General features: G+C 43.6%; 1 pseudogene; it reads left to right on the top strand.

Annotated features, from left to right (window-relative positions):
* The first annotated feature begins 759 nt into the window (after positions 1 to 759).
* LOC108490132 lies at positions 760 to 1,246 on the top strand (annotated as a pseudogene).
* Positions 1,247 to 8,331: the final 7,085 nt, after the last annotated feature.

Below are 8,331 nucleotides of genomic sequence, written 5' to 3'. Positions count from 1 at the left end.
CACCTGGGTCTGTCTCTGGAGTTTTCAGCTTACATACTATGAATAGGCTCATTCATATTGATATGCTTTTAGAGGCTTAAAATGTTTAACATCGTATAAGGCCACGACCACTTGTCACTCTTCATTTTAGTTTGCTTTCTGGCTATTTTTCTTAGTTTTCTACCATATGAAATTTATAATCTCTGATACCGTGGGGGAAAAATGATACTGGGGGTTATTTCTCATTAAATTCATGAATTAAAATGTGGAGTATTAACATTTTTACTGTTGCATTTTTTTTTCATCCAAGAGTATGGTATACATCAATTTGTGCATTTCAGGAACTTTAAATTTTTTCCTATAGCTTTTGTGCATTCCTCAAGATTATATATGAATATTTTACTTTAATTTCAGCTCTTATGAATGGAGTCTGTTCTATTATTTTTTATTTTCTTTTTTACTGAATTTTTGCAGTTTTCATACAATATAGTTTGATGGTATTTAGATCCCCTCCCCTATCTGTTCCTCTTCCCATCATTATTTTTTCTAATACTGATTTTTTTTCTTATAATTAAATTCATTCCTTGACAATTTCCTACTTGTATATAATACATTCCAATTATTCTTCTCCCTCCCTCTCTTATCCCCCTCCTACCTCTATGGATCCCCCTTCCTCCCTCGAGTCCCTTTGCCACATTTATGAATTTTTGTTTTTTTGGTGCTGCTTGATTAAAAATAAAGTCTATGGTGCTTTCCACCAGAGCAGCTATCTTCCAGTGATTCGCCAAAATGATGAACACAGGGAAAGAGGAGAGGCACCTGCTCTATGTTCTCTAGGCCCTTTAGAAAACATGGAGTTGTTCCTTTGGCCATATATATGCGAATCTACAAGAAGGGTGATATTGCAGACATTAAGGGAATGGGTACTTTTCAAAAAGGAATGCCCCATAAATGTTACCATGGCAAAACTGGGAGAGTCTACAGTGTCACTCGGCATGCTGTTGGCACTGTTATAAAAAAAGCAGGTTAAGGGCAAGACTCCTGCCAAGAGAATTAATGTGCATATTGAGCATACTGGGCAATCTAAGAGCTGAGACAGCTTCCTGGAACACGTGAAGGAAAATGACCAGAACAGAGGAAGCCAAAGAGAAAGTAACCTGGGTTCAGTTGAAGCGCCAGCCCACGCCACCCAGAGAAGCACTTTGTGAGAAGTAACAGAAAGCAGTCCGAGCTGCTGGCACCAGTTCCCTGTGAGTTCACAACTTAATGTACAAGAAGAAATAAAAGACCTAGACATTATAGTGTTTTATTTTTTTTAATTTTATTTATTATTTTTATTTTCTGTATATGCGTGTATTGCCTGCATGTAGGTAAGTGCACCTGTGTTGTGTAATACTTGCAGAGGTCAGAAGAGGCTGTCAGATCCCCTGGGACTGGAGTTGTGGACAGTTGTTAGCTGCCATGTGGGTGCTGGGATTCAAACCCAGGTCTTCTGCAAGAACAACCAGTGTTCTTAACCACTGAGCTATCTCTCCAGCCCCTGTAGTGTTTTTTTAAAAAAAAAAAAAAACTCTGTGGTGACTACTGGTGTCTTCATGTTAATTTCTTTAAAATTTATTTATTTATTTATTTATTTATTTATTTATTTATTTATTTACTTATTTGTATGAGTGTTTTGTCTGCATGTACGTAAGTGTGCATGTGTCATGCAAAGCCTGCAGAGGCCAGAAGAAGGCATCGGATCCCCTGGAACTGGAGTTACAGATGGTTGTTAGCTGCCATGTGGGTGCTGGGAATCGAACCTGGGTCCTCTACGAGAGCAGACAGTGCTCTTAACTGCTGAGCTATCTCCACAGCTCCTTCATGTTAATTTTATACTTCACTACTAAGTACTTGCTTATATAAACTTTTCGTATTCTCTTGGCTTTTCCCAATATATATAGTCATGTCATCTGCAAATACAGTTGTATCTTGCCTCTTCCTAATTCTTATGCCTCAACTAACTTTCTCCTGTCTAACTGCTTTGGCCAATACCACCAACATTGTGCTAAGTAGTCATGATATACTATAAAATATATATTCATGTGCTAATATTTTGTTGGTTAGTATGTTTGTTGGTTTGCTAATATTTTATTCAACATATTTCTAGCTGTGGTATAGCCAATGGGGTGTGATCAGAATGACGTGTGCCACTTATAAGTAAGAACCATAGTGACCTTCCACCTGTAGCCTTCCATATTCATTTTGTTATTGTTACTTGGGTGCATACAAGTAAGGTGAAGATGGAGGAGCCACAATGTAGAAAGGAGCTGGGTCCCTGAATCGCCACTGGGAAGGCAGTCGCCTTAAAATCAGGAATATGGTTTCAGAATCTACATGACTACATTAGAGACATCTATCATATTTGACCCATTGTCTATTTTGAGGCTTCAACTAACATCACCCAAATTAATACCATACTGAAGAAGCATGAATTCTTCCAGTTTTCCACTCTTCTTGTCCCTCGTGACCCTGCTCAAAATGCCAGCTGTCTGAGACCTTCTTCAACCTGTGTAGGCAACTTTAATGAGTTATTCTACCTTCTGTGCTCCCAGGGCACTTAGCACAAGCCCTTTCCTGATTACAAACTGGGTTGTGAATTTTTTTGTTTATATACCTCTCAGCCGGTGAGATGTCTGACTCATAGCTGTTGTTCAGCAAAGGGTGAGTGGGTTGAATGAGGAATGAGTAGTGTGTAACATGTTATGGTGTTACATATAAACGCTAAAGACTGGTCTCTACAAAAGGGCACGGCAATGGCCCATTTATTCTAGCCTTTAATCTCAAAACACTTAGTCTAGCTGTCACTTTGGGTTACCTCTAGGGATAGCTCTAAGCTAAGGCTCCCATTTTTGCATTGGAACAGGGGCAACAGCCCGTATTCATGGGCCCTTCATTTCCTGCTACACAGGGTTCAAGTCTTGGCTCTGTCTGGAACTAGCTCTGTGGTCTTTGACCTGGGGTCCCCCCTCAGGCCAGAGTGCTGTAATCTGGTGATTTCTCCTCTAAGGGTGGAATTAGAGAAGCTGGCCTGCAGGGAACTGAGGCAAGGGAAGACAACCTTATGGCTAAGCACCTATGTACAGTCCAGACCAGCACATCCCCCAAACTTCCCAAATCGTGGGCCTAGGCCTCAGCTCTTCCTACCCCAGGCAGCTCAGCCCCAGCTAATGAAGATTCAAACTCACCACAGGCAGGCACTGCTGGACTCCCTGATGCTCTATGATTCAAATAGATTCTGGTGTCCCTCTCCACATCATACAAAACTAAAACTAGGTGAAATATTGGTGGTACAGTGGTGAGCAAAACTGCCTGAAAGCACCCATCCAGGTTTGATTCCTGGACAACACAGTCCATCCATCTTTGGGGCTGGAGAGATGGCTCGGTGGTTAAGATCGCTTATTGCTCTTGCAGAGAACCCAAGTTTGAGTCCCAGTATCTGGGTTGGGTGACTCACAACTGCTTGTAGCTCCAGCTCCAGGGGATCCGACAACCTCTTCCTCTCTCTGCGGGCACTTGTACTCACGAGCACATCTCCACAGACAGACACAGATACATTCACATAATAAAAAATAAATAATCTTAAGAAGAACCCCAAGCTAAAACTGTATTATGTCGGAGGCTCCACAGTCCAAATGAATTCTGATTCTTCCGTGATTATCACTTTCATAGTGCTTTTGCAACATTACACATCAAAACCTTTTAAAGCTGTTTTTCTCATTTTTCTCTTTCTGCGTATTTGCCGTCCTCTTCAGTAGGGATAGGCCTTCTGATTCAGGAGGTAGTGATACTCATCTCAAAACACGTTGAGAGTTTTGCATCCCTAGTCTCTGTGGGAGCTCAATTCCTGTCCATATGGGCAAGCAGGGACACTTCACCCCAACAAGGCTGGAAGGGGGTGATGAAGAAGATGGGGATGGGGACAGCTATGGGGTTAAGAGGCTGAGCAGAGCAAGAAGGGCCTGGAGAAAAATGCCACTTAGGGAGCTAGAGAGATGGCTCAGTGGTTGAGAGCACTGACTGCTCTTGCAGAGGACCCCAGGTTCAATTCCTAGCACCCACACGGTGGCTACAAACCACCCTTAATACCAGTTCCAGGGAAGTCCAATGCCCTCGTCTGACCTCTGCGGCATTGCACGACACGGGTGCACTCACATACATACAGGCAATACACATAAAATAAAAATAATAAATAAATTTTTTAAATGCCACATATAATTCCTGGGGCTCTGAGTGAAGGCAGAAAAATGTGGAAGAAGCTCCAGTGCATCCTGGAGCAGAGGTATAGGGTCGTTTTCGGGGGTTTGGCTTGGTATGATGGGGCATCATGTGGGGGCTCGTGCTGGAGAATAAGGAGCCCCCTGGCTGGCCTTGGATCATTTCTTCTAATGTCCTGATACTGACAGAATAGTTAAAAAACATTTATTTAAAAACCATATTGGCCAGATCTGGGGCTGAAAAGATGGTTCAGCGGTTAAGAGCACTGACTGCTCTTGCAGAGGACCTGGGTTTGATTCCCAGCACCTACATGGCGGCTACGAACCATCCTTAACTCCAGTTCCAGAGAAATCTGAAGCCTTCTTCTGACCTCCGCAGCATTGCATGACATGGGTACACTCACATGCATGCAGGCAATACATTCATACACATAAAATAAAAATAATAAATAAGAATTGTTTTAAATTTAAAAACCATATTGACCAGATCCAAATCAGTTTTGTCACACACTTACTCTATGGCTCAGAGTTAGTCCAAACCAAAAAGGACCAAAAAGATTACCAGCCCTGCCTGCCATGCTATGGAGAAAGCTGCTGAGGTCCTGAGTGGGAAGGGGTTCTCTGGTATTATCAGCTGGTAGGAGATGTGGTTGGAACCTGAACCAAAGAATTCTAACTCTCATCTGAGTACTTCACCTCAATATCATTGTGAACATTACACACTACCATTCATACATCAACACTCCCTGTTTAACCTCACCATCCACCTACAAATCCACTAATTCCTCCACTTATCAATCCATATAACCCATTCTATCTACCAACTATCCATTCACCTATCCACCCATCTACCCATCCATCCACCCACCCATCCATCCATCTACCCATTCACCCATCATCTACTCATCCATCCACCCATTCACCCATCATCTGCTCATCCATCCACCCATTCACCCATCTACCCATCCATCCCTCTCTCAAGCTGCTACTTGTTCCCCTATTTACTTAACAACCTATTCATCATCCACGTATCCATGCACTTTTTTATCCGACTGTCACCACACCCATCAATCCATGGGAATGACTGTTGGCTGAACATCCAAAAATGTATTCTGTAAGGTATGAGACTCTGCAGTTATTACCGTCAAACCATTTGTTTCCAACTCAAGTCAAAGTATTTACTGAACTGCTGTTAAGTCAGCAGCGTTGCTCTAAGTAATGTTGAGTAGGAGTAAGGATTCAGAAAAAATATGAAACATGATTTCCTCCTAAAGACATATGACAATTAAATGCATTTCAAGACTGTGGATTGGACCTTGGACAGGGAAAATTAAAAAGTACATCACTGGGACAATCGATGACATTTTAATCTGGGCTGTGGAAGAGATGACAGTAACTGCTGAAATGTTTAATTTCCTGGTTTTGATAACTACACTGTGGTTACATAAGAGAATGTTCTTTTTTGTAGAAAATTCTCACAGACTTATTTAGGGATGAAAGGGAAAGATATCTTCAACTTACTTGCAAATGATTTCAGAGAAAAAGTTATATACATTATATATAATATAACAGGAGAGCGTGTGCACTGACTCGTGCATTGATGAATCTGGGCCAAGGATATAAGGAAGCTCCTTGTACCATTTTTCCAAATTTACTGTCATATATTATATAAAATAAAAAGTCAACTCCCAAATCCACAGTCCCTTTCTCTTGGAGTTAAAAACTAGAGAAGGAACCCCAAATGTAAAGAGGACACAACAGGTGAATCTGTGGATGCTCATACTCCCTGGTGAGAAGGTGGAGATGGCAGGGACTGTAGGGGTGGGGCTGAAGTGGGAGAGGAAGGGGCTTGTGAGCACTGTAACTTCAGGGTGTGGAGAACTTGAGAGAGGCAGGACCCTTGGAAAGTCTGCAGTGGGCTGTGCATTGGATCATTTGTCAAGAGTCATGGAAATGTCTTCTTAAAATCATTTTCAGTTGCTGGATTTCATGTCTTTGAGTATACCTTCATGCAAAGATGGATTCCCATGGAGTCACATGCCTCATTCAGGTTACAAATGTCTAGCTATCCCCACTGAGGTATACTCTGGCAAAAAGGTTGCTGGGATGCGCTAGCCAGAGACACTCCCCTCCAGTAGCCTGGACCCCAGACCAGTGTAGATCCTAGCTGTTGGAAGATTGTTGAATATGATGGTTGGTAGGGTCAACAGGAATCCCCATGGGTCCAGGGAAGAACAGGGACAGGCCTGGATAACTCAGCTATCTGTGGAGCACTGTCCATGGCTCTTTCACATAACTTTCTGTCACTTAATCCATACACTATCCCTGCTAACCAATTATTAGCAATTTAAAGACAAGGAGATTGAGTCACAGAGAGATTGCACAAGGCATACCGCTGATAAGTGATGGGGCTAATGATGGGAACTGAGTGGATTGTGTGAAGACCCCCAATGTCACTCTGCTCCAGGAACAGCAAGCTCTGAGAAGATGCTAGAGAGACGAGGTGGAGGGGAGGAGGTGATTCAGAAGAGGGAATGCCAGAAGCAAGACCCAAGCCTTTTCCCAGCATAGAAAAGTCTCTGCAAGGAGGGCCCTGGTGGGCACAGGATGTTAGGAAGAGGAGCTGGGGTGTTCCAGACTTGTCCAGTCATGCCACAGCTACCAAAAAGATGGCTGCCCCTCAGAAGCTGGGTGTACAGCCCCCTCGCCTCATTCAAGTGACACTCCTCAGAGGTGGGAATTGCTTCCTTCCCTGTGGCACCAGCTCATTGGAATTCAGGGAGAAGGATTTGTGGCTCTGCGTGGGCAGACTCCAATTGTGAACTTGCCAGCTGCTGCTTCCTGCTCTCTCCTGACACAGGATGGGAGAAGCAGCGCCCTCCCGCCCAGGCTGAGTGATTATTGCACAGGCACCAGCTGCTCAGTGCCTCTAGCCTCCCTCTTGTTGGTGACTTAGACTGCAGCCTCACCCACCTGGCCAGCCTGAACTCCAGACCAGGCCCTACATGAATGAGCAAAGGTGCTGAGCAAGTGGCACCACAGTTGGGAGGAAGCTCAGGTCTACAGGAATGGCTAGCTCCAGCATGAGTGTGACAGGAAATACCAGAAGACTCACTGGAGGTTTCAGCAAAGCAGAAGTGAGATTTTCTTGACTGGTCCAGGACTCTGCCTTCCGTCACTGGAATGAACTATGACAAGGCACTACAGAATGGCTAAGTTACAGAGAGAAGGAGCCTAGACCTATGAAGGATAATGTGGAGGAGAGCTACTTCACCTTTAATATCTACCCGGGACTAGAGTAAGCTAGTAGTCCTGTTAGCAATCTGTACATGTTTGGGCCCACTGTTACAGCAGTGACCTCCTAACTAATACCTCTGATAGGATGGTAAAATGGAATCTTAGGGCACATCGTACATGTGACTAAGGGGAACCATTAGCCAATCAACTACAACCTGGCGTGAAGGTCTCTAATGATGTGCTACAGAGCTCTTTCAAAGATGTAGGAAGGAACATGCACAAAGGAAACGGAATAAACAGACAGAAAATACGGAAAGGGAAGGGCTAGTTCATAGATGGATGAGAGACCGAGTTCAAAACTGTGTACCAGGAAAGAGAATCAGACAGAGACAACAAGGGAAAACTGAGCCAGGTCCCCAAAATATAAGGGCTGGGCATTTGTCTCAGCAACAGACAATTGTGTACACGGCCCGGGCATTTTTGTTGACCACTTACTCACTGGGCTCCAATATTGGACCACGACTGCTGCAAACTCACAGCGTCTCAAGCTGTGCCTGAGGTTGCTCATAGTTGCATACAGGATCCCAGGTGGAGAGGGGGGTGTCCAACCTGAAAAGTAACCCCTGGCTTTAGAATAAAAGTCAGAAGATCTCCTATAAAGGACCCCTGATAGCTATTTTAAGCTTTGTGGACCACACAGTGTCTTTTTCTACCATTCTACTTGACCTTTGTAGCATAAAACCAGCTATCGACAATAGTGTACAAATGAGTGTGTCTGTGTTCCAGGAATACTTTAGCTACTGGACAGTTGGTGGATCAAATTTGGCCCTTTGGCTGTCACCTACTTTAGAAAAAGGAC

This window comes from Nannospalax galili, unplaced genomic scaffold, assembly GCF_000622305.1.
Source record: "Nannospalax galili isolate Female #2095 unplaced genomic scaffold, S.galili_v1.0 scaffold107, whole genome shotgun sequence".
Taxonomy (NCBI): domain Eukaryota; kingdom Metazoa; phylum Chordata; class Mammalia; order Rodentia; family Spalacidae; genus Nannospalax; species Nannospalax galili.
Note: the sequence above shows the minus strand (reverse complement) of the source record. Positions and strands in the feature narration are given on the sequence as shown.